Below are 27,461 nucleotides of genomic sequence, written 5' to 3'. Positions count from 1 at the left end.
GGTCAACACCCCTCTGTGATGGTAGAGCTCCCGAGCATATCCCCACGTTGACCAGTACACTAGATAAGGGGAAAGGTGTAAGTATAAAAATATACTTAGTAACCAACCTACTTGTAGGCCCTCATCGCTTCCTTCTTCTACTAGGTTTCCACGACTTTCCTTTGGTCTATAGGACGTTGGGCTTACCCTTTACTGCACTATAAGCTACCGTATAGGTCCCGAAGTTGTAATTGATTCCTCATTAATAATCTATCTTTCTTGTCCCTGGAGCCTCTTCAAGATTCATTCCTAAAACAAAAAAGTCGCTTTGGCCAAGTGGTTAAGGCGTGTGACCGATAAGTACATGGGGTTTCCCAGTGAGAGTTTGAATCTCACAGGCGACGAAAAGTTCATTTTTTTTTACTAGCCAAAAGTCACCGCTAAAACATGTTGTCCACTTTGGCCCGTTATCTCACGATCTAATAGAGGAATTCACACCCTTATATATGGAATGTTTTGTTCCCCTGGTTTAGGGCTTGGGATACAAAAGAATTCAAAATCAACCCAAAAAATTATACAACTAATTCATGGCCAGGTCGAATACGACTAACAACACTCCAGGTCAACACCCCTATGTGATGGTAGAGCTCCCGAGCATATCCCCACGTTGACCAGTACACTAGATAAGGGGAAAGGTGTAAGTATAAAAATATACTTAGTAACCAACCTACTTGTAGGCCCTCATCGCTTCCTTCTTCTACTAGGTTTGCACGACTTTCCTTTGGTCTATAGGACGTTGGGCTTACCCTTTACTGCGCTATAAGCTACCGTATAGGTCCCGAAGTTGTAATTGATTCCTCATTAATCATCTATCTTTCTTGTCCCTGGAGCCTCTTCAAGATTCATTCCTAAAACAAAAAAGTCGCTTTGGCCAAGTGGTTAAGGCGTGTGCCCGCTAAGTACATGGGGTTTCCCAGTGAGAGTTTGAATCTCTTAGGCGACGAAAAGTTCATTTTTTTTTTACTAGCCAAAAGTCACCGCTAAAACATGTTGTCCACTTTGGCCCGTTATCTCACGATCTAATAGAGGAATTCACACCCTTATATATGGAATGTTTTGTTCCCCTGGTTTAGGGCTTGGGATACAAAAGAATTCAAAATCAACCCAAAAAATTATACAACTAATTCATGGCCAGGTCGAATACGACTAACAACACTCCAGGTCAACACCCCTATGTGATGGTAGAGCTCCCGAGCATATCCCCACGTTGACCAGTACACTAGATAAGGGGAAAGGTGTAAGTATAAAAATATACTTAGTAACCAACCTACTTGTAGGCCCTCATCGCTTCCTTCTTCTACTAGGTTTGCACGACTTTCCTTTGGTCTATAGGACGTTGGGCTTACCCTTTACTGCGCTATAAGCTACCGTATAGGTCCCGAAGTTGTAATTGATTCCTCATTAATCATCTATCTTTCTTGTCCCTGGAGCCTCTTCAAGATTCATTCCTAAAACAAAAAAGTCGCTTTGGCCAAGTGGTTAAGGCGTGTGCCCGCTAAGTACATGGGGTTTCCCAGTGAGAGTTTGAATCTCTCAGGCGACGAAAAGTTCATTTTTTTTTTACTAGCCAAAAGTCACCGCTAAAACATGTTGTCCACTTTGGCCCGTTATCTCACGATCTAATAGAGGAATTCACACCCTTATATATGGAATGTTTTGTTCCCCTGGTTTAGGGCTTGGGATACAAAAGAATTCAAAATCAACCCAAAAAATTATACAACTAATTCATGGCCCAGGTCGAATACGACTAACAACACTCCAGGTCATCACCCCTCTGTGATGGTAGAGCTCCCGAGCATATCCCCACGTTGACCAGTACACTAGATAAGGGGAAAGGTGTAAGTATAAAAATATACTTAGTAACCAACCTACTTGTAGGCCCTCATCGCTTCCTTCTTCTTCTAGGTTTCCACGACTTTCCTTTGGTCTATAGGACGTTGGGCTTACCCTTTACTGCACTATAAGCTACCGTATAGGTCCCGAAGTTGTAATTGATTCCTCATTAATAATCTATCTTTCTTGTCCCTGGAGCCTCTTCAAGATTCATTCCTAAAACAAAAAAGTCGCTTTGGCCAAGTGGTTAAGGCGTGTGCCCGATAAGTACATGGGGTTTCCCAGTGAGAGTTTGAATCTCACAGGCGACGAAAAGTTCATTTTTTTTTACTAGCCAAAAGTCACCGCTAAAACATGTTGTCCACTTTGGCCCGTTATCTCACGATCTAATAGAGGAATTCACACCCTTATATATGGAATGTTTTGTTCCCCTGGTTTAGGGCTTGGGATACAAAAGAATTCAAAATCAACCCAAAAAATTATACAACTAATTCATGGCCAGGTCGAATACGACTAACAACACTCCAGGTCAACACCCCTATGTGATGGTAGAGCTCCCGAGCATATCCCCACGTTGACCAGTACACTAGATAAGGGGAAAGGTGTAAGTATAAAAATATACTTAGTAACCAACCTACTTGTAGGCCCTCATCGCTTCCTTCTTCTACTAGGTTTGCACGACTTTCCTTTGGTCTATAGGACGTTGGGCTTACCCTTTACTGCGCTATAAGCTACCGTATAGGTCCCGAAGTTGTAATTGATTCCTCATTAATCATCTATCTTTCTTGTCCCTGGAGCCTCTTCAAGATTCATTCCTAAAACAAAAAAGTCGCTTTGGCCAAGTGGTTAAGGCGTGTGCCCGCTAAGTACATGGGGTTTCCCAGTGAGAGTTTGAATCTCTTAGGCGACGAAAAGTTCATTTTTTTTTTACTAGCCAAAAGTCACCGCTAAAACATGTTGTCCACTTTGGCCCGTTATCTCACGATCTAATAGAGGAATTCACACCCTTATATATGGAATGTTTTGTTCCCCTGGTTTAGGGCTTGGGATACAAAAGAATTCAAAATCAACCCAAAAAATTATACAACTAATTCATGGCCCAGGTCGAATACGACTAACAACACTCCAGGTCAACACCCCTCTGTGATGGTAGAGCTCCCGAGCATATCCCCACGTTGACCAGTACACTAGATAAGGGGAAAGGTGTAAGTATAAAAATATACTTAGTAACCAACCTACTTGTAGGCCCTCATCGCTTCCTTCTTCTACTAGGTTTCCACGACTTTCCTTTGGTCTATAGGACGTTGGGCTTACCCTTTACTGCACTATAAGCTACCGTATAGGTCCCGAAGTTGTAATTGATTCCTCATTAATAATCTATCTTTCTTGTCCCTGGAGCCTCTTCAAGATTCATTCCTAAAACAAAAAAGTCGCTTTGGCCAAGTGGTTAAGGCGTGTGCCCGATAAGTACATGGGGTTTCCCAGTGAGAGTTTGAATCTCACAGGCGACGAAAAGTTCATTTTTTTTTACTAGCCAAAAGTCACCGCTAAAACATGTTGTCCACTTTGGCCCGTTATCTCACGATCTAATAGAGGAATTCACACCCTTATATATGGAATGTTTTGTTCCCCTGGTTTAGGGCTTGGGATACAAAAGAATTCAAAATCAACCCAAAAAATTATACAACTAATTCATGGCCAGGTCGAATACGACTAACAACACTCCAGGTCAACACCCCTATGTGATGGTAGAGCTCCCGAGCATATCCCCACGTTGACCAGTACACTAGATAAGGGGAAAGGTGTAAGTATAAAAATATACTTAGTAACCAACCTACTTGTAGGCCCTCATCGCTTCCTTCTTCTACTAGGTTTGCACGACTTTTCTTTGGTCTATAGGACGTTGGGCTTACCCTTTACTGCGCTATAAGCTACCGTATAGGTCCCGAAGTTGTAATTGATTCCTCATTAATCATCTATCTTTCTTGTCCCTGGAGCCTCTTCAAGATTCATTCCTAAAACAAAAAAGTCGCTTTGGCCAAGTGGTTAAGGCGTGTGCCCGCTAAGTACATGGGGTTTCCCAGTGAGAGTTTGAATCTCTCAGGCGACGAAAAGTTCATTTTTTTTTTACTAGCCAAAAGTCACCGCTAAAACATGTTGTCCACTTTGGCCCGTTATCTCACGATCTAATAGAGGAATTCACACCCTTATATATGGAATGTTTTGTTCCCCTGGTTTAGGGCTTCGGATACAAAAGAATTCAAAATCAACCCAAAAATTATACAACTAATTCATGGCCCAGGTCGAATACGACTAACAACACTCTAGGTCGACACCCTTCAGTGATGGTAGAGCTCCCGAGCATATCCCCACGTTGACCAGTACACTAGATAAGGGGAAAGGTGTAAGTATAAAAATATACTTAGTAACCAACCTACTTGTAGGCCCTCATCGCTTCCTTCTTCTACTAGGTTTGCACGACTTTCCTTTGGTCTATAGGACGTTGGGCTTACCCTTTACTGCGCTCTAAGCTACCGTATAGGTCCCGAAGTTGTAATTGATTCCTCATTCATCATCTATCTTTCTTGTCCCTAGAGCCTCTTCAAGATTCATTCCTAAAACAAAAAAGTCGCTTTGGCCAAGTGGTTAAGGCGTGTGCCCGCTAAGTACATGGGGTTTCCCAGTGAGAGTTTGAATCTCTCAGGCGACGAAAAGTTCATTTTTTTTTTTACTAGCCAAAAGTCACCGCTAAAACATGTTGTCCACTTTGGCCCGTTATCTCACAATCTAATAGAGGAATTCACACCCTTATATATGGAATGTTTTGTTCCCCTGGTTTAAGGCTTGGGATACAAAAGAATTCAAAATCAACCCAAAAAATTATACAACTAATTCATGGCCCAGGTCGAATACGACTAACAACACTCCTGGTCGACACCCTTCTGTGATGGTAGAACTCCCGAGCATATCCCCATGTTGACCAGTACACTAGATAAGGGGAAAGGTGTAAGTATAAAAATATACTTAGTAACCAACCTACTTGTAGGCCCTCATCGCTTCCTTCTTCTACTAGGTTTGCACGACTTTCCTTTGGTCTATAGGACGTTGGGCTTACCCTTTACTGCTCTCTAAGCTACCGTATAGGTCCCGAAGTTGTAATTGATTCCTCATTCATCATCTATCTTTCTTGTCCCTAGAGCCTCTTCAAGATTCATTCCTAAAACAAAAAAGTCGCTTTGGCCAAGTGGTTAAGGCGTGTGCCTGCTAAGTACATGGGGTTTCCCAGTGAGAGTTTGAATCTCTCAGGCGACGAAAAGTTCATTTTTTTTTTTTACTAGCCAAAAGTCACCGCTAAAACATGTTGTCCACTTTGGCCGATTCAGTTCGGGTTCAGAAAAATAAACCCAACCCTACCCGAAATGCTAATCCAACCCAACCCAACTCTTATAGTTCGGGTTGGGTTGGTCCGGGTTGTCGGGTTGCCGGGTTGAATGTACACCCCTACTTGGGAACAGCAAGAAGACACGCAATACAATCTCATCCTCTCAATATGACGTCATCCCACTTTCCCCATATCTTCATTTTTTTCTTCCCCCTTGGGATTTTATAATTCTTTCAACGTTTTTACAATCCACTTTCAAATTTACCCAATTTGTTCATTAGGTTCATTGAACAAAATGCTTATGCATCCGTGCATTTGGCGGCATGATGTGCATTTGTATTGAAACGCATCTCGGCTCCTTGTACTCTTAGATGGTGCATTTGGCGACATGATGTTCTTGAGAAACTCCTTGAACATGTTGTCTATATATTACTAAATGAAAGATGAATGAATGACGCTTGCTCCCACGTTATCTCTCTCACACTCTCTGGAGAGGAGAAGCGACAAATTGTGAGGGCAAGTGGGCAGCAACGTCGTGCTGGAGTGCTACCTGGTTGATCCTGCCAGTAATCATATGCTTGTCTTAAAGATTAAGTCATGCTTGTTTGATGGGATTTGCTACTTAGATGACTATAGTAATTCTAGAGTTAATACGTGTAATAAACCCCGATTTCTAGAAGGGATGCATTTACTAGGTAAAAGGTTGGTGCAGACTCTATCCATTACTCTAATAATTCATGATAACTCGACCTTGTGCATTGATTCGATAGAGAAATATTCACGATTTAAGATGTTAGATCATCTAAGATCAAAATCAGTTCAAAACAAAAAACACTATGCAAATAAAGGTTAAATTGGTTAGTTGTAAAATAAGTCTTAGGTTCGTGTTCATGAGGCTTAAACATACCTCTTCACTCAACCTTTTTAGGAAAAATTATTTTTTTGGGTCTCTAAGTTTATAGGAATAGGTTCGTTGATCAATGATGTTTAAGTCCTTTAGTTTTGAAAAATAGGTTAAAAAATGTATGCTAATTTTTTTTGTTTTAATTTATGCCTAAAACATCTCAATATATCATTTATTATTTAATAATAGTTTTGGTTATATTTATTTGCAATGTTAAGTTATCTACGTAATAAAAATTGAAGGTTATTATTAGTATAATCTTCTACAATATGTGAGATACAAAATAATATTGTTCTAATATACAAAATAATATACGGTTTAATTTATAAAAATTATCAATATTTTGGTTTAAATTGTTCACGTAGAGACATATATGAGTGGGAGTATCGTATAAAATAAGTTTGAATAAGACTTGATCACAAAAAATTTAATCCTTCTTTATAAATCATTTAATTAAGAAAATTAATATTGCACACGATAATCATATGCGATTCGATCTTAATCTTGAGTGAGTTATGAACTCCTCATGTGAGGACTTGTCTTTTGATTTGTATGGAGGAAAATGACTATAGTAGCCGATTCGATAAATCTACCAATTTGGAGATTGACCAAATAAGAATTTTGAAGATAGAATTTACTCTTTCCCATATAAGGCACGTAGATGAGTAGTTTTCTTAAGTGTTGATCTTATTACTTGAACAATGGACTCCACCCTTTCACTTAAAGGATTTAGTTTATGATTGGATCATAAACAAATTGTTTATTCTAGATTTACAACAAGTATAATTTGTTCCATAAAAATAAGAAGGATTAGAGATTTGTCCTTCACTAAAGCCATTATTAACATGTATTGATATGAACCAAGAGACATCAATCATACAATATACTTCAAAAAAAGTTGTTGAAATTATCCAAAGATATTTTAATTCATGCCACATCGAAGAAGAATGAAGTTTCATAGTTATAAATTTTGGGTGGATTACAATTTAGGGTAATTTAGAGTTATTGTATTTCATTAATATATTTTAAGACTTTTCATTTACATAATGGTTAATTATGACCATAAAGTATGAATGTTAGAACTCTTGGAATGTGTTTAATAGCTTCATTTTGAGGCTATATAAACCATAAAGTATGTTGTATTTGCAAGAAGACTTGGAAAATATAGTAAAAAAGCATTTCACTAAGTTTCTTTGCAATTATATGTAGTTTAGGTTGCATGTAGAATCATTCAAACTCGACATAATCAATCTTGCTTGTAGAGTGATTCAAAGATCAAACAAGTGTTCTTGCATTGAGATATTTGATCAACAAGAATCATTCAAGCTAAACATGATCGATCTTGCTTGTGGAGTGATTCGAATCTCAAACAATATTCTTGTCTTGAGATATTTGATCAACAAGGTAATCCGAATCTTACTCTCCTTGTAGTATTCCTTATCACGTATGTTTGTCATAAGCTTTAACAATAAAATTAAAAAAAAAAAAAAAAATTCTATAAGAGCAACCACTCTGATAACAATTAGAGCAATGAAGTGCATTCAACTTATAATCAATTAATCAATTTTGAAATCGAAGAAAGCGATTCAAAAATAATGTAACATGATTGAAAATAAATATGTTTAGAACATACAAAAGCTAAATTCTTTCTTATATGACATATCTTTCAAACATCGTAATAAGAGCAATTCCATAAATAATCCCTAAACTATTGTTCTTAAAATAGAATTTATACAAAAAGACAAACACTTAAAAATAGTTTTTTAAAGTAAAAAATAATAATAAGGAAGTGAAGCTAGGTCGCCAACCAATTAGACCCAAAATGATAGGGTTCAAGATTAAGTAATAAAAGGAAGTCTAGGTTTGAACGGGTCATCTTGGTGCCAAAGCCCTTCACCAAGCTCGAGGGTCAAAGCTCAGTGTCAAGCTTTCTCGATGGTCTTTTCCAAAAATCAATCAAGTGATAAAATAATCTTATAGAGCGATAATTTGATATAGGTCATTCCCTTAAAATGAACTAGGGATCTCAAGTTCATAGTACGTTACATTACCCTATATCATTTTGGTTAATTTAAGTTTTAATGTTTGTTTGGCAGCGGATACCAACGTAGACCGAGACTTTTTTACGGATCAACACTACTTGTTGATATTTTTACTTTTATCCCAATTTCTCTTTTTCTTTAAAAATGTATACACGAATACAATATTAATTTCTTGTTGTGTGTTATATCAAAGCTATAATTCTAATAATTTTTTAGTTAAAAAAAAATGAAAGGATCAAGGATTTGAGTTTTTCTTATCCTTAAAAAAGGTATTAGTGTTGAGAAAATAGAGCCAAATTTACAACAAACATAAATTTAAAACAATCCTTATTAAGTTAACAAATATACATTTGGAGTAATTTCTCATTTCTTATCATTTTTTATTCATGGTTCTTATAACTAAATATTGATCTATTTATTTTAACCTTTGAGTTTCAATTTTATTCAAAATATTCTAAATGAAATTAAAATTTGATTCAACGACAACGGCATAAATGACATGACTACTATGCATGAAAAAATTCATTTATAACGTTTCATAAACAGTGTTATTGACTTAAATGTTCATAATAAATTCATTAAAACAATATTGTTATGGACAACATAGTGGAAAATAGACAACATAAGTTTAAATAATGCCCTAATCTAACCTAAGGATCATTAAAAATAACATGAATGCAACTACCTTAACTTTGGTTCCTTGGCCTTCAAGGCGACATTGTCATCTGTAAATGGGTGTCTTACCTTTACTTGAAAATAAGAGTAGCACGTGGTTTGAGTACTTTAATAAATACTCAGTAAGTAACCTCATTATTAGGGTCGGAAAATGAATCACGATCTCATCTCATGTTGGATCTGTCACAACACAATTTTCGAGGTTTTGAGAAATCGAATTACGACGAAAGGATCAATTTTGCACAATTTAAAAGACATACAACACTCTGAGTCAACACCCCTCTTTGATAGTAGAGCTCCTGAACACCTCTCCACCTTCACTGGTACCTAAAAAGGAAAGGGATAAAGGGATAAAGGGGTAACTATAAAAATATACTTAAGTAACCAACCTATTGTAGGCTCTCATGCATCCTTCTTCTACTAGGTCTCCACGACTTTTCTTTGGTCTATAGGAAGTTTCGACTTACCCTTTACCGAGCTCTAGCTACCGTGTAGGTGTAACGCCCCTAATTTTCTTAACCTAACTAGTGACGTCACCCATGCATACATAACTCATTACGCGGAAGCTCATCATAAATAACCTTGGAAAACACCACCAAGACTTTCATAAAGGTCCAAAATTCTAAACAAACATATCTCTCAAAATAAATCTTTCATTAACTGAATTCATAAAACTCAAAATTAAAAATAATCAAATAAACATAAACTACTAAAAATGCTCCTCATTCTCTTCCATGGTGTCCTCATCTCCACCGTCAACTGTACATTGGAGCCTTGCCTTTACCTAAAAAATGTAGGTAGCACGTGGCTTGAGTAATTTGTGAAATACTAAGTAAGTCACCCCACTGTTGGAGTTAGAAATGCAAACACATGCAACATATGAGCGGGGCCTACCTTTTCATAAACTTTACCTGGCCTTGGGCACTTTTCTATTTTGGGTAGGGTTGGATGTGTGGTACTCCTTCACACACGGCCCATGTACGCGCACATGGACCACCAGTTGGGCTCGTATACGTACCCCATGGGCCTGGCTTGGTCGGGCACAACGTAATACACATTGCCGGACACCGCAGAACAGAAAAGGGCCCGCATGATATCATGACGAACATAAATATCGTATTTCATTCTTTCCTAACATAAATGGGAAGTATCTCGATGCAAGGGACATACATATATGCATGAGGTCCCTTAACATACCTAACATGACGTTACATAAGCATTGCTAACATTACATGACATGTCACATAACTTACATTACATGACATATTACATAACATGAAAATACATTCAAGTTCCATAAGCATCTCATGCCATCGATCAACATTTTCATGGCATATAATACTAGCAGATCAACAATCTTTTCATAGCATAAACAGTCAACAGTCAACATAATCCATAACTTTTTAACAGTCAACAGTACATGGGGTTTCCTAGCAAGAGTTCGAATCTCTCAGGCGATGATAAGTTTATTTTTTTGTACTAGCCAAAGGTCACAGCTAAAACATGTTGTCCACTTTGGCCCATTACCTCTCAAACCGATATTGGATATGGGATGGAAGCGATGAAAAGATAAATTTTTTACACTTCAAAAGACATACAACACCATTCCCCTCTTAAACGGATGTTGGATCTGGGATGGAAGCGATGAAAAGATAAATTTTTTACACTTTAAAATACATACAACACCGTTACCCTCTCAAACCGATGTTGGATCTGGGATGGAAGCGATAAAAGATAAATTTTTTACACTTTAAAAGACATACAACACCATTTCCCTCTCAAACCGATGTTGGATCTGGGATGGAAGCGATGAAAAGATAAATTTTTTACACTTTAAAAGACATACAACACCGTTCTCCTCTCACACCAATGTTGGATCTAGGATGGAAGTGATGAAAAGATAAATTTTTTACACTTTAAAAGACATAGAACAAGTGTGTCAGAAATTTCAAGTTATTTACAAACGCGAAAAAGGGCTTGGGATACAAAAGAATTACAAATCAACCAAAAAAATTATACAACTAATTCATGGCTCAGGTCAAATACAACTAACAACACTCCGGGGCGACACCCCTTTGTGATAGTAGAGCTCCCGAGCATCTCCCCACCTTGACTAGTACACTAGAAAAGGAGAAAGGTGTAAGTATAAAAATATACTGAGTAACAAACCTACTTGTAGGCCCTCATCGCTTCCTTCTTCTACTAGGTTTCCACGACTTTCTTTTGGTCTATAGGACATTGGGCTTACCCTTTACTACGCTCTAAGCTACCGTGTATGTCCCGAAGTTCTAATTGATTCCTCATTAATCATCTACCTTTGTTGTCCCTAGTGCCTCTTCGAGATTCGTTCCTAAAACAAAAAAGTCGCTTTGGCCGAGTGGTTAAGGCGTGTGCCTGCTAAGTACATGGGTTTTTCCCATGAGAGTTTGAATCTCTTAGGCGACGAAAAGTTCATTTTTTTGTACTTACCAAAGGCCACCGCTAAAACATGCGATCTCATAGAGGTATTCACACCCTTATATATGGAATGTTTTGTTTACAACACCTGTGTCAGAAATTTCAAGTTATTTACAAACGGAAAAAGGGCATGGGATACAAAAGAATTCAAAATAAACCCAAAAAATTATACAACTAATTCATGGCCTAGGTCGAACACAACTAACAACACTCCGGGTCGACACCCCTTTGTGATATTAGAGCTCACAAGCATCTCCCCACCTTGACCAGTACACTAGAAACGGAGAAAGATGTAAGTATAAAAATATACTTAGTAACCAACCTACTTGTAGGCCCTCATCGCTTCCTTATTCTACTAGGTTTCCAGGACTTTCCTTTGCTCTATAGGACGTTGGGCTCACCCTTTACTGCGCTCTAATCTACCGTGGATGTCCCGAAGTTCTAATTGATTCGTCATTAATCATCTACCTTTCTTGTCCAAAGTGCCTCTTCGAGATTCATTCCTAAAACAAAAAAGTTGCTTTGGCCGAGTGGTTAAGGCGTGTGCTTGCTAAGTACATGGGGTTTCCATGCGGGAGTTTGAATTCTTAGGCGACCAAAAGTTCATTTTTTTTGTACTAGCCAAAGGCCACCGTTAAAACATATTGTCCACTTTCGCCCGTTACCTCACGATCTCATAGAAGTATTCACACCCTTCTATATGGAATGTTTTGTTCCCCTCTCAAACCGATGTTGGATCTGGGATGGAAGCGATGAAAAGATAAATTTTTTAAACCGATGTTGGATTCGGGATGAAAGCGATGAAAAGATAAATTTTTTACACTTTAAAAGACATACAACACCTGTGTCAAAAATTTCAAATTATTTACAAACGGGAAAAAGGCTTGGGATACAAAAGAATTCAAAATCAACCAAAAAAATTATACAACTAATTCACGGTCCAGGTCAAATACAACTAACAACACTCCGGGATGACACTTCTCTGTGATAGTACAGCTCCCGAGCATCTCCCCACCTTGACCAGTACACTAGAAAAGGAGAAAGGTGTAAGTATAAAAATATACTAAGTAACAAACCTACTTGTAGGCCTTCATCACTTCCTTGTTCTACTAGGTTTCCAGGACTTTCCTTTGCCCTATAAGACGTTTGGCTTACCCTTTACTGCGCTATAAGCTACCGTGTATGTCCCGAAGTTCTGATTGATTCCTCATTAATCATCTACCTTTCTTGTCCCAAGTGCATCTTCAAGATTCATTCCTAAAACAAAAAAGTTTATTTGGCCAAGTGGTTAAGGCGTGTGCCTGCTAAGTACATGGGGTTTCCCCGCGAGAGTTTGAATCTCCCAAGCCAAGTGGTCTAGTGGTAGAATAATACCCTGCCACGGTATAGACCCGAGGTTCGATTCTCGACTGGTGCTCCCTGAAGATGAGCTATGATGATATTACATAATTTGAAAACTTGTGTTGGCCGCAATATCAGTTAAATTTATAGATGACATGAGTAGCACTATCGAGCTTGTCTGTTTTTTTTTTTTTTTTTTAACTGAGAGGTGAACGAAAAGTTAAGATGAATATGACTAAATTTAGAAAAACCAGTGGTCTAGTGGTAGAATAGTACCCTGCCACAATCCTGACCCGAGTTCGATTCTTGGTTGGTGCATCCCCGAAGATTAGCTATGATGATAAGTTCATAATTTGAACTTTTCTTTTTGTATTTTTAAATCGAGAGGTGAAACGAAAAGGTAAGGGCTTCAAAAGAACTGCATGACCAAAATATGAGTACGTTATGGATATGACTAAATTTAGAAGCACTAGTGGTCTAAAGGTAGAATAGTTCCCTGCCACGGTATAGACCCGAGTTCTATCCTCGGCTGGTGCATTCCGAAGATTAGCTATGATGATATTAGTGCATAACTTAAAAATTTTGGTTTGCCACAATATCAGTTAAATTTATAGATGACGCGAGTAGCACTATCTTGCTTTTTTTTTTTTTTTTTTAAACTGAGAGGTGAACGAAAAGTTAAGGGCTTCGGAAGAACTGCATGACCAAAATACGAGTACATTATGGATGTGCATAAAGTTAGAAGCACTAGAGGTCTAGTGGTAAAATAGTGTTAGGATCGCACAACAACGCACTCGCTCGATCTAGATGAACACAAATAATGGGATAGAGAAAATTGCAAGGAGAACTCTAGCTAAAAGGATTTTTTTATTGATGACTTCAGGTATGTACAACAATTGAGAGTATAGAGAATAGAAAGAAGCTCTACTTGACCGTATATATATATAGTTCAGTTTACTATATATAGCTTTACTAGATTTAACCATCTACTATATATAGTTATTTACTATATATAGCTTTACTTTAACCATCTACTATATATAGCTATTTACCATATATAGCTTTACCGGATATAGCTTTACCAAATATAGCTTTACCGGATATAACAGTTGACCAAGCTATAAATAAGCATCAGGCTCCATAACCTAACAGTTCTCCCTTGGAGACTGATCTAGTCAACCAAGAATTTCATTCTCAAACGACCATGAGCATCTTCATGGTCTTCATGGCACCATATAAATTGAGGCTTTGCACAACCTCAATATTCCAACATCAACACATTTTGTCAACATGTTTGCTGGATTCTTCGCACCCTCTATCTTCTCCAAACACATCACCATCTTCCACTAACCTGCAAGTGAAATGGTATCGTCTTCTGTGTTTTCTCTTGAAATGATAGATCGGGTTCCTTCGCCAACTGTTTGACACTCTAACTATCTCTGTAAAGAATATCTTCGTGCTATTTCTTGCCCATTCTTCTAGATAGTCAGTCATCCATATCGTCTTCTTTCCAGCTTCAACTATTGCCACGTTCTCAATCTCAGTACAACGCATTTTTGAAGCCTAGACGTCTCATCATCCATGGCTTTCTCCCACTTGGTTGTATCCTAACAACTGGTATCAGAGCTAGGCGAAATTCACCACGATCTGTGAAGATGAAAAGTTCAAAGATTGGAATTGAGAAGTTCGATGGATCCGATTTCGGTTTCTGGAAGATGCAGATTGGAGATTATCTGTACCAGAAAGATCTTCACAAACCTCTGTTGAGGGTGAAGCCGATACCATGACCACGAAACAGTGGAAGCTCAAGGATCGACAAGCCTTAGGGATGATCCGGTTGACACTATCCAGAAACGTGGCGTTCAACATTATCAAGGAGAAGACAACGTCAGATCTGATGAAGGCGCTGTTGAATATGTACGAAAAAATGTCGGCTTTGAACAAGGTGTATTTGATGCATAGATTGTTCAATCTACAGATGTCTAAAGGTGGACGTGTTGCTGATCATATAAATGAATTCAATATGATCATAAGTCAACTGAGTTCGGTGGAAATTAATTTCGAAGATGAAATTAAAGCGTTGATTTTGATGTCATCCTTACCCGAGTCATGTGATACTGTTGTTGCCGCAATCAGCAGTTCCCGAGGATTTGATAAACTGAAGTTTGATGAAATTTGAGATGTAGTTCTCAGCAAAAGTATTCGCAAACGAGAAACTGGAGATTCATCAGGCAATGCTCTCAGTGTTGATCGAATGGGAAGAAGTAAACCGAAGGGCCCAAACAAAGGGCGATCAAAATCAAAGAACCGAGAAAAATCTCCAAATAGACCAAACGTAACGTGTTGGAATTGTGGAGAAAAATTTCACTTACGGACAGGTTGTACACGATCAAAGAGGAAGCAGAATCACAAATTTGGAGATGATGTTAATTCTATAAATTCAGCAGAAGACATTGGGGATGCTCTAATCCTCAGCGCGGACAATTCGATTGAATCTTGGATTTTGGATTCAGGTGCATCTTTTCATTTGTCTCCAAATAAAGAGTTGTTCCAGAATTTCAAGTCTGGAAATTTCGAGAAGGTGTATCTTGCCGACAACAAAGATTTGGAGATTAAAGGAAAATGAGATGTCTTCATAAAAACTCCAGCAGGAAATCAGTGGACATTAAAAGATGTCAGATATATTCCTGGTCTCAAAAGGAACCTGATCTCTATTGGTCAGTTGGATAGCACAGGTTATGCAACAAAGTTAGGGAAGGGTTCGTGGAAGATTATGAAGGGTGCTACGGTGGTAGCACGCGGCTCAAAATCTGGAACCCTATACACCACTGCAGGGTGTATGAACATAGCTGCTGTTGCTGAGAGTGCTTCAAATTCAAGTCTATGGCACAATAGACTTGAACCTATGAGCGCGAAAGGAATGAAGAGGCTGGCTGCGAAAGAAGTTTTAGAAGGTCTGAAATCTGTTGATGTGGGTCATTGTGAGAACGTCGTTATGAGCAAGCAGAAACGAGTTAGCTTCACAAGGACCGCCAGAGAATTGAAGAAAGTGCGGTTGGAAATGGAACCAGATGTGGAGCAAGGTTCCAAGACCACGAAACAAGTGGGAGTTGAGCTTGAGTTGCAGGGAAATTCACCTAGTGATGTTGTAGTAGATACTCAAGAAACTCCTGAGACTACGGCTGAGGAACTAGATGTGGAGCAAGGTTCCAAGACAACAAAGCAAGTGGGAGTTGAGGTTGACTTGCGGAGAAAATCACCAAGTGATCTTGTAGCAGATACTCAACAAACTCCTGAGGTTGGTGGGCCCATAACCCACAGGTCCCAGGATCGTAACCTGGCTCTGATACCAGTTGTTAGGATCGCACAACAACGCACATGCTCGATCTAGATGAACACAAAGAATGGGATAGAGAAAATTGCAAGGAGAACTCTGGCTAAAATGATTTTTTTATTGATGACTTCAGGTATGTACAACAAGAAAGAGTACCGAAAATAGAAAGTACATTTTAGAGCTCTACTGGACGAGATATATATATAGTTCAGTTTACTATATATAGCTTTACCAGATTTAACCATCTACTATATATAGCTATTTACTATATATAGCTTTACCCGACTTAACCATCTACTACATATAGCTATATACCATATATAGCTTTACCGGATATAGCTTTACCAAATATAGCTTTACCTGATATAACCGTTGACCAGGCTATAAATAAGCATCAGGCTCCATAACCTAACAAATAGTACCCTGCCACGGTACTGACCCGAGTTCGATTCTCGGCTGGTGCATCCCCGAAGATTAGCTATGATGATATTAGTGCATAATTTGAAAACTTGGGGTTTGTCACAATATTATTTAAATTTATAGATGACACGAGTAGCACTATCGTGCTTTTCTTTTTGTATTTTTAAATCGAGAGGTGAAACGAAAAGTTAAGGGCTTCAGAAGAACTGCATGACCAAAATACGAGTACATTATGGATATGACTAAATTTAGAAGAACCAGTTGTCTAAAGGTAGAATAGTTCCTTGCCACGGTACAGACTCGAGTTCGATTCTCGGCTGGAACATCGCGAAGATTAGCTATGATGATATTTGTGCATAATTTAAAATTTTGGGTTTGCCACAATATCAGTTAAATTTATAGATGACACGAGTAGCACTATCGAGATTTTCTGTTTTTTTTTTTTTTTTAAACTGAGAGGTGAACGAAAAGTTAAGGGCTTCGGAAGAACTGCATGACCGAAATACGAGTACGTTGTGCATATGCCTAAAGTTAGAAGCACTAGTGGTCTAGTGGTAGAATAGTACCCTGCCACGGTATAGACCCAAATTCGATTCTCGGCTAGTGTATCCCCAAAGATTAGTTATGATGATATTAGTGCATAATTTGAAAACTTGGGGTTTGTCACAATATTTGTTAAATTTATAGATGACACGAGTAACACCATCGTGCTTTTCTTTTTGTATTTTTAAATCGAGAGGTGAAACGAAAAGTTAAGGGCTTCGAAAGAGCTGCATGACCAAAATACGAGTACGTTATGGATATGACTAAATTTAGAAGCACCAGTGGTCTAGTGGTAGAATAGTACCTGCCACGGTACTGACCCGAGAGTTAAGGGCTTCGGAAGAACGACATGACCAAAATAAGAGTATGTTATGGATATGACTAAATTTAGAAGCACTAGTGGTCTAGTGGTAGAATAGTACCTCCCACGGTACTGACCCGAGTTTGATTCTCGGCTGGTGCATCCCGAAGATTAGCTATGATGATATTAGTGCATAAATTGAAAACTTGGATTTACCACAATATCAGTTAAATTTATAGATGACATGAGTAGCACTATCTGCTTTTTTTATTATTATTTTTTTTATTAAACAGAGAGGTGAACGAAAAGTTAAGGGCTTCGGAAGAACTGCATGACCGAAATACGAGTACGTTATGGATATGCCTAAAGTTAGAAGCACTAGTGGTCTAGTGGTAGAATAGTACCCTGCCACGGTACAGACCCGAGTTTGATTCTCGGCTGGTGCATCCCGAAGATTAGCTATGATGATATTAGTGCGCATAATTTGAAACTTAGGGTTTGCCACAATATCAGTTAAATTTATAGATGACACGTGTAGCACTATCGAGATTTTCTGTTTTCATTTTTTTAAATCGAGAGGTGAATGAAAAGTTAAGGGCTTCGGAAGAACTGCATGACCAAAATACGAGTAAGTTATGGATATGACTAAATTTAGAAGCACTAGTGGTCTAGTGGTAGAATAGTACCCTGCCACGGTACAGACCCGAGTTCGATTCTCGACTGGTGGATCCCGAAGATTAGCTATGATGAATATTAGTGCGCATAATTTGAAAACTAGGGTTTGCCACAATATCAGTTAAATTTATAGATGACACGTGTAGCACTATCGAGATTTTCTGTTTTCATTTTTTTAAATCGAGAGTTGAACGAAAAGTTAAGGGCTTCGGAAGAACTACATGACCAAAATACGAGTACGTTATGGATATGACTAAATTTAGAAGCACTAGTGGTCTAGTGGTAGAATAGTACCCTGCCACGGTACAGACCCGAGTTCGATTCTCGACTAGTGCATCCCCGAAGATTAGCTATGATGATATTAGTGCATAATTTGAAAACTAGGGTTTGCCACAATATTAGTTAAATTTATAAAGAACACGAGTAGAACTATCGAGCTTTTCTGTTTTTTTTTTTAAACTGAGAGGTGAACGAAAAGTTAATGGCTTCGGAATAACTGCACGAAAAAATTACGAGTACGTTATGGATATCTTAAGTTAGAAGCACCAGTGGTTTAATGGTAGAATAGTACCCGGCCATGGTACAGACCTGAGTTCAATTCTCGACTGGTGCATCCCAAAGATTAGCTATGATGATATTAGTGCATAATTTGAAAACTTTGGTTTGCAACAATATTAATTGAATTTATAGATGACACGAGTAGCTCTATCGAGATTTTCTCTTTTTTTTTTTTTTTTTTTTTTTTTTTATACTAGAGATGAACGAAAAGTTAAGGGCTTCGGAAGAACTGCATGACAAAAATAGAGTACGTTATGGATATGCCTAAAGTTAGAAGCACTGTGGTCTAATGGTAGAATAGTACCTTACCACTGTATACACCCGAGTTCAATTCTCGGCTAGTGCATCCCGAAGATTGGCTATGATGATATTAGTGCATAATTTGAAAACTTGGGTTTGCTACAATATCAGTTAAATTTATAGATGACACGAGTAGCTCTATCGAGATTTTCTTTTTTATTTTTTATTTTTAAAGTGAGAGGTGAATGAAAAGTTAAGGGCTTCGGAAGAACTGCATGACCAAAATACGAGTACGTTATGGATATGCCTAAAGTTAGAAGCACCAGCGGTTTAATAGTAGAATAGTACCCTACCACGGTACATACCCGAGTTCAATTCTCGGCTGGTGCATCCCTAAGATTTGCTATGATGATATAAGTTCCTAATTTGAAAACTTGGGTTTGCCACAATATTAGTTAAATTTATAGATGACACGAGTAGCTCTATCGAGATTTTCCATTTTTTTTTTAAATCGAGAGGTGAACGAAAAGTTAAGGGCTTCGGAAGAACTGCATGACCAAAATACGAGTACGTTAAGGATATGACTAAATTTAGAAGCACCGGTTTTCTAGTGGTAGAATAGTACCCTGCTAACGTACAGACCCGAGTTTGATTCTCGGTTGGTGCATCCCGAAGATTAGCTATGATGATAATAGTGCATAATTTGAAAAGTTGGGTTTGCGATAATATCAGTTAAATTTATAGATGACACGGAGTATCACTATCGAGCTTTTCTGTGTTTTTTTTTTTTGTTGTAATTGATAGGTGAACGAAAAGTAATGGGCTTTGAAGAACTGCATGACCAAAATACGAGTACGTTATGGATATGACTAAAGTTAGAAGCACCAGTGGTGTAGTGGTAGAATAGTACTCGGCCACAGTACTAACCCGAGTTTGATTCGCGGCTGGTCATCCCGAAGATTAGCTATGATGATATTAGTGCATAATATGAAAACTAGGGGGTTTGCCACAATATCAGTTAAATTTATAGAAGACACGAGTAGCACTATCGAGCTTTTCTTTTCATTTTTTTAAATCGAGAGTTGAACGAAAAGTTAAGGGCTTCGGAAGAACTGCATGACCAAAATACGAGTAAGTTATGGATATGACTAAATTTAGAAGCACCAGTGGTCTAGTGGTAGAATAGTACCCTGCCACGGTACAGACCCGAGTTCGATTCTCGGCTGGTGCATCCCGAAGATTAGCTATGATGATATTGGTGCGCATAATTTGAAACTTAGGGTTTGCCACAATATTAGTTAAATTTATAGATGACACGTGTAGCACTATTGAGATTTTCTATTTTCATTTTTTTAAATCGAGAGGTGAACGAAAAGTTAAGGGCTTCGGAAGAACTGCATGACCAAAATACGAGTAAGTTATGGATATGACAAAATTTAGAAGCACTAGTGGTCTAGTGGTAGAATAGTACCCTGCCACGGTACACAAGTTCAATTCTCGACTAGTGCATCCCCGAAGATTAGCTCTTATGATATTAGTGCATAATTTGAAAACTAGGGTTTGCCACAATATAAGTTAAATTTATAGATGACACGAGTAGCACTATCGAGATTTTCTGTTTTTTTTTTAAACTGTGTTGTGAACGAAAAGTTAAGGGCTTTGGAAGAACTGCATGACCAAAATACGAATACGTTATGGATATGACTAAATTTAGAAGCAACAGTGGTCTAGTGGTAGAATAGTACCCTGCCACGGTACGACCCATGTTCGATTCTCGGCTGGTGCATCCCGAAGGAAGATTAGCTATGATGATATTAGTGCATAATTTGAAATCTAGGGTTTGCCACAATATCAGTTAAATTTATAGATGACACGAGTAGCACTATCGAGATTTTCTGTTTTTTTTTATTTTTAAACTGAGAGGTGAACGAAAAGTTAAGGGCTTCGGAAGAACTACATCACCAAAATACGAGTAAGTTATGAATATGACTAAATTTAGAAGCACCAGTGGTCTAGTGGTAGAATAGTACCATACCACAGTACAGACCCGATTTCGATTCTCGGCTGGTGCATCCGGAAGATTAGCTATGATGATATTAGTGCATAATTTGAAAACTTCGGTTTGCCACAATATCAGTTATTAAATTTATAGATGACACGAGTAGTACTATCGTGCTTTTCTTTTTTATTTTTTATTTTTAAACTGAGAGGTGAACGAAAAGTTAAGGGCTTCGGAAGAACTGCTTGACCAAAATACGACTAAGTTATGAATATGAAAAAATTTAGAAGCACCAGTGGTCTAGTGGTAAAATAGTACCTTGCCACGGTACAGACCCGAGATTGATTCTCGGCTGGTGCATCCCAAAGATAATCTATGATGATATTAGTGCGCATAATTTGAAAACTAGTGTTTGCCACAATATCAGTTAAATTTATAGATGACACGAGTAGCACGATCGAGATTTTCTGTTTTCATTTTTTTAAATCGAGAGGTGAACGAAAAGTTAAGGGCTTCGGAAGAACCGCATGACCAAAATACGAGTAAGTTATGGATATGACTAAATTTAGAAGTACTAGTGGTCTAGGAATAGTAATAGTACCCTGCCACGGTACAGACCCGAGTTCGATTATCGGCTGGTGCAACCTGAAGGAAGATTAGATATGATGATATTAGTGCATAATTTGAAAACTAGGGTTTGCCACAATATCAGTTAAATTTATAGATGACAGGAGTAGCACTATCGAGATTTTCTGTTTTTATTTTTTTAAATCGAGAGGTGAACAAAAAGTTCAAGGCTTCGGAAGAACTGCATAACCAGTGGTCTAGTGGTAGAATAGTACCCTGCCACGGTACAGACCCGAGTTCGATTCTCGGCTGGTGCATCCAAAAGCTTAGCTATGATGTGATACTAGTGCATAATTTGAAAACTTCGGTTTGCCACTATATCAGTTATTAAATTTATAGATGACACGAGGCACTATCGTGCTTTTTTTTTTTTTTTTTTTTAAACTGAGAGGTGAACGAAATGTTAAGGGCTTCGGAAGAACTGGATGACCAAAATACGAGTACGTTATGGATATGCCAAAAGTTAGAAGCACCAGTGGTCTAATGGTAGAATAGTACCCTACCACGGTACAGACCCGAGTCCAATTCTCGACTAGTGCATCCCCGAAGATTAGCTCTGATGATATTAGTGCATAATTTGAAAACTAGGGTTTGCCACAATATCAGTTAAATTTATAGAAGACACGAGTAGCACTATCAAGATTTTTTATTTTTTTTTAAATCGAGAGGTGAACGAAAAGTTAAGGGCTTCGGAAGAACTGCATGACCAAAATACGAGTAAGTTATGGATATGACTAAATTTAGAAGCACCAGTGGTCTAGAGGAAGAATAGTACCCTGCCACAGTACAGACCCGAGTTCGATTCTCGGCTGGTTGGTGCATCCCGAAGATTATCCAAGATGATATTAGTGCATTAAATTTATAGATGACACGAGGCACTATCGTGCTTTTCTTTTTTATTTTTTATTTTTAAACTGGGAGGTGAACGAAAAGTTAAGGGCTTCGGAAGAACTGCATGACCAAAATACGAGTAAGTTATGGATATGACTAAATTTAGAAGCACCAGTGGTCTAGTGGTAGAATAGTACCCTGCCACGGTACAGACCCGAGTTCGACTCTCGGCTGGTGCATTCCGAAGATTAGTTATGATGATATTAGTGCGCATATAATGCCACAATATCAGTTAAATTTATAGATGACACGTGTAGCACTATCGAGATTTTCTGTTTTTATTTTTTTAAAAAGAGAGGTGAACGAAAACTTAAGGGCTTCGGAAGAACCGCATGACCAAAATACGAGTAAGTTATGGATATGACTAAATTTAGAAGCACTAGTTGTCTAGGAATAGTAATAGTACCCTCTCACGGTACAAACCCGAGTTCGATTATCAGCTGGTGCATCCTGAAGGAAGATTAGCTATGATGATATTAGTGCATAATTTGAAAACTAGGGTTTGCAACAATATCAGTTAAATTTATAGATGACACGAGTAGCACTATCGAGATTTTCTGTTTTTTTTATTTTTAAACTGAGAGGTGAACGAAAAGTTAAGGGCTTCGGAAGAACTGCATGACCAAATTATGAGTAAGTTATGGATATGACTAAATTTAGAAGCACCAGTGGTCTAGTGGAAGAATAGTACCCTGCTACGATATAGACCCGAGTTCGATTCTCGGCTGGTGTGTCCCGAAGATTAGCTAAGATGATATTAGTGCATTAAATTTATAGATGACACGAGGCACTATCGTGCTTTTCTTTTTTCTTTTTTATTTTTAAACTGGGAGGTGAACGAAAAGTTAAGGGCTTCGGAAGAACTGCATGACCAAAATACGAGTACGTTATGGATATGCCTAAAGTTAGAAGCACCAGTGGTCTAATGGTAGAATAGTACCCTACCACGGTACAGACCCGAGTCCAATTCTCGACTAGTGCATCCCCGAAGATTAGCTCTGATGATATTAGTGCATAATTTGAAAACTAGGGTTTGCCACAATATCAGTTAAATTTATAGAAGACACGAGTAGCACTATCAAGATTTTTTATTTTTTTTTAAATCGAGAGGTGAACGAAAAGTTAAGGGCTTCGGAAGAACTGCATGACCAAAATACGAGTAAGTTATGGATATGACTAAATTTAGAAGCACCAGTGGTCTAGAGGAAGAATAGTACCCTGCAACAGTACAGACCCGAGTTCGATTCTCGGCTGGTTGGTGCATCCCGAAGATTATCCAAGATGATATTAGTGCATTAAATTTATAGATGACACGAGGCACTATCGTGCTTTTCTTTTTTATTTTTTATTTTTAAACTGGGAGGTGAACGAAAAGTTAAGGGCTTCGGAAGAACTGCATGACCAAAATACGAGTAAGTTATGGATATGACTAAATTTAGAAGCACCAGTGGTCTAGTGGTAGAATAGTACCCTGCCACGGTACAGACCCGAGTTCGATTCTCGGCTGGTGCATTCCGAAGATTAGTTATGATGATATTAGTGCGCATATAATGCCACAATATCAGTTAAATTTATAGATGACACGTGTAGCACTATCGAGATTTTCTGTTTTTATTTTTTTAAAAAGAGAGGTGAACGAAAAGTTAAGGGCTTCGGAAGAACCGCATGACCAAAATACGAGTAAGTTATGGATATGACTAAATTTAGAAGCACTAGTTGTCTAGGAATAGTAATAGTACCCTCTCACGGTACAAACCCGAGTACGATTATCGGCTGGTGCATCCTGAAGGAAGATTAGCTATGATGATATTAGTGCATAATTTGAAAACTAGGGTTTGCAACAATATCAGTTAAATTTATAGATGACACGAGTAGCACTATCGAGATTTTCTGTTTTTTTTATTTTTAAACTGAGAGGTGAACGAAAAGTTAAGGGCTTCGGAAGAACTGCATGACCAAATTATGAGTAAGTTATGGATATGACTAAATTTAGAAGCACCAGTGGTCTAGTGGAAGAATAGTACCCTGCTACGATATAGACCCGAGTTCGATTCTCGGCTGGTGTGTCCCGAAGATTAGCTAAGATGATATTAGTGCATTAAATTTATAGATGACACGAGGCACTATCGTGCTTTTCTTTTTTCTTTTTTATTTTTAAACTGGGAGGTGAACGAAAAGTTAAGGGCTTCGGAAGAACTGCATGACCAAAATACGAGTACGTTATGGATATGCCTAAAGTTAGAAGCACCAGTTGTCTAATGGTAGAATAGTACCCTACCACGGTACAGACCCGAGTCCAATTCTCGACTAGTGCATCCCCGAAGATTAGCTCTGATGATATTAGTGCACAATTTGAAAACTAGGGTTTGCCACAATATCAGTTAAATTTATAGAAGACACGAGTAGCACTATCGAGATTTTCTGTTTTTGGTTTTAAATCGAGAGGTGAACGAAAAGTTAAGGGCTTCAGAAGAACTTCATGATCAAAATACGAGTACGTTATGGATATGCCTAAAGTTAGAAGCACTAGTGGTCTAGTGGTAGAATAGTACCCTGCCACGGTACAGACTCGAGTTCAATTCTCGGCTGGTGCATTCCGAAGATTAGCTATGATGATATTAATGCGCATAATGCCACAATATCAGTTAAATTTATAGATGACACGTGTAGCACTATCGAGATTTTCTGTTTTTATTTTTTTAAATCGAGAGGTGAACGAAAAGTTAAGGGCTTCGGAAGAACCGCATGACCAAAATACGAGTAAGTTATGGATATGACTAAATTTAGAAGCACTAGTGGTCTAGGAATAGTAATAGTATCCTGCCACGGTACAAACCCGAGTTCGATTATCAGCTGGTGCATCCTGACGGAAGATTAGCTATGATGATATTAGTGCATAATTTGAAAACTACGGTTTGCCACAATATCAGTTAAATTTATAGAAGACACGAGTAGCACTATCGAGATTTTCTGTTTTTTTTATTTTTAAACTGAGAGGTGAACGAAAAGTTAAGGGCTTCGGAAGAACTGCATGACAAAATTACGAGTAAGTTATGGATATGACTAAATTTAGAAGCACCAGTGGTCTAGTGGTAGAATAGTACCCTGCCACGGTATAGACCCGAGTTCAATTCTCGGCTGGTGCATCCCGAAGATTAGCTATGATGATATTAGTGCGCATAATTTGAAAACTAGGGTTTGCCACAATATCAGTTAAATTTATAGATGACACGAGTAGCACTATCGAGATTTTCTGTTTTTTTTATTTTTAAATTGAGAGGTGAACGAGAAGTTAAGGGCTTCAGAAGAACTGCATGACCAAAATACGAGTAAGTTATGGATATGACTAAACTTAGAAGCACCAGTGGTCTAGTGGTAGAATAGTACCCTGCCACGGTAAAGACCCGAGTTCGATTATCGGCTGGTGCATCCCGAAGATTAGCTATGATGATATTAGTGCATCTTGAAGGAAGATTAGCTATGATGATATTACTACGCATAATTTGAAAACTAGGGTTTGCCACAATATCAGTTAAATTTATAGATGACACGAGTAGCACTATCGAGATTTTCTGTTTTTTTTACTTTTAAACTGAGAGGTGAACGAAAAGTTAAGGGCTTCGGAAGAACTGCATGACCAAAATACGAGTAAGTTATGGATATGCCTAAATTTAGAAGCACCAGTGGTCTATTGGTAGAATAGTACCCTACCACGGTATAGACCCCGAGTTCGGTTCTCGACAGGTGCATCCCGAAGATTAGCTATGATGATATTAGTGCGCATAATTTTAAAACTAGGGTTTGCCACAATATCAGTTAAATTTATAGATGACACGAGTCACACTATCGAGATTTTCTGTTTTATTTTTTTAAATCGAGAGGTGAACGAAAAGTTAAGGGCTTCGGACGAACTGCATGACCAAAATATGAGTAAGTTATGGATATGACTAAATTTAGAAGCACCAGTGGTCTAGTGGTAGAATAGTACCCTGCCACGGTACAGACTCGAGTTCGATTCTCAGCTGGTGCATCCCGAAGATTAGCTATGATGATATTAGTGCGCATAATTTGAAAACTAGGGTTTGCCACAATGTTAGTTAAATTTATAGATGACACGAGTAGCACTATCGAGATTTTCTGTTTTTTGTTTTAAATCGAGAGGTGAACGAAAAGTTAAGGGCTTTGGAAGAACTGCATGACCAAAATACGAGTAAGTTATGGATAGTACTAAATTTAAAAGCACCAGTGGTCTAATAAAAGCACCAGTGGTCTAATGGAAGAATAGTACACTGCCACGTTACAGACTAGAGTTCGATTCTCGGTTGGTGCATCCCGAAGATTAGTTCTAATGATATTAGTGCATAATTTGAAAACTAGGGTTTGCCACAATATCAGTTAAATTTATAGAAGACACGAGTAGCACTATCGAGATTTTCTGTTTTTTGTTTTAAATCGAGAGGTGAACGAAAAGTTAAGGGCTTTGGAAGAACTGCATGACCAAAATACGAGTAAGTTATGGATATGACTAAATTTAGAAGCACCAATGGTCTAGTGGTAGAATAGTACCTTGCTACGATATAGACCCGAGTTCGATTCTTGGCTGGTGCATCCCGAAGGAAGATTAGCTATGATGATATTAGTGCATAATTTGAAAACTAGGGTTTGCCACACTATCAGTTAAATTTATAGATGACAGGAGTAGCACTATCGAGATTTTTTGTTTTTATTTTTTTAAATCGAGAGGTGAACGAAAAGTTAAGGGCTTCAGAAGAACTGCATGACGACAATACGAGTAAGTTATGGATATGACTAAATTAAGAAGCACCAGTGGTCTAGTGGTAGAATAGTACCCTGCCACGGTACAGACCCGAGTTCGATTCTTGACTGGTGCATCCCGAAGATTAGTTATGATGATATTAGTGCATAATTTGTAAACCTGCGTTTGCCACAATATTAGTTAAATTTATAGATGACACGAGTAGTAATATCGTGCTTTTCTTTTTTCTTTTTTCTTTTTTATTTTTAAACTGAGAGGTGAACGAAAAGTTAAGGGCTTCAGAAGAACTGCATGATCAAAATACGAGTACGTTATGGATATGCCTAAAGTTAGAAGCACCAGTGGTCTAATGGTAGAATCGTACCCTACCACAGTACAGACCCGAGTCCAATTCTCGACTAGTGCATCCCCGAAGATTAGCTC

At 38.1% G+C, this 27,461-nt stretch overlaps 4 non-coding genes across 4 annotated transcripts; all 4 read left to right on the top strand.

Moving 5' to 3' along the window:
- Window positions 1-5,102: 5,102 nt before the first annotated feature.
- TRNAS-GCU (transfer RNA serine (anticodon GCU)) lies at window positions 5,103-5,184 on the top strand. Its single transcript has one exon. It is a non-coding gene; the product is annotated as a tRNA-Ser (tRNA).
- A 14,720-nt stretch (window positions 5,185-19,904) lies between these two features.
- Window positions 19,905-19,975, top strand: TRNAG-GCC (transfer RNA glycine (anticodon GCC)). Its single transcript has one exon. It is a non-coding gene; the product is annotated as a tRNA-Gly (tRNA).
- Window positions 19,976-23,702: 3,727 nt separating this feature from the next.
- TRNAG-GCC (transfer RNA glycine (anticodon GCC)) lies at window positions 23,703-23,773 on the top strand. The gene has a single exon. It is a non-coding gene; the product is annotated as a tRNA-Gly (tRNA).
- A 1,563-nt stretch (window positions 23,774-25,336) lies between these two features.
- TRNAG-GCC (transfer RNA glycine (anticodon GCC)) lies at window positions 25,337-25,407 on the top strand. The gene has a single exon. It is a non-coding gene; the product is annotated as a tRNA-Gly (tRNA).
- Window positions 25,408-27,461: the final 2,054 nt, after the last annotated feature.

Source organism: Cucurbita pepo, chromosome 16 (genome assembly GCF_057944985.1).
Source record: "Cucurbita pepo subsp. pepo isolate OVF chromosome 16, ASM5794498v1, whole genome shotgun sequence".
In the NCBI taxonomy this organism is placed as follows: domain Eukaryota; kingdom Viridiplantae; phylum Streptophyta; class Magnoliopsida; order Cucurbitales; family Cucurbitaceae; genus Cucurbita; species Cucurbita pepo.
Note: the sequence above shows the minus strand (reverse complement) of the source record. Positions and strands in the feature narration are given on the sequence as shown.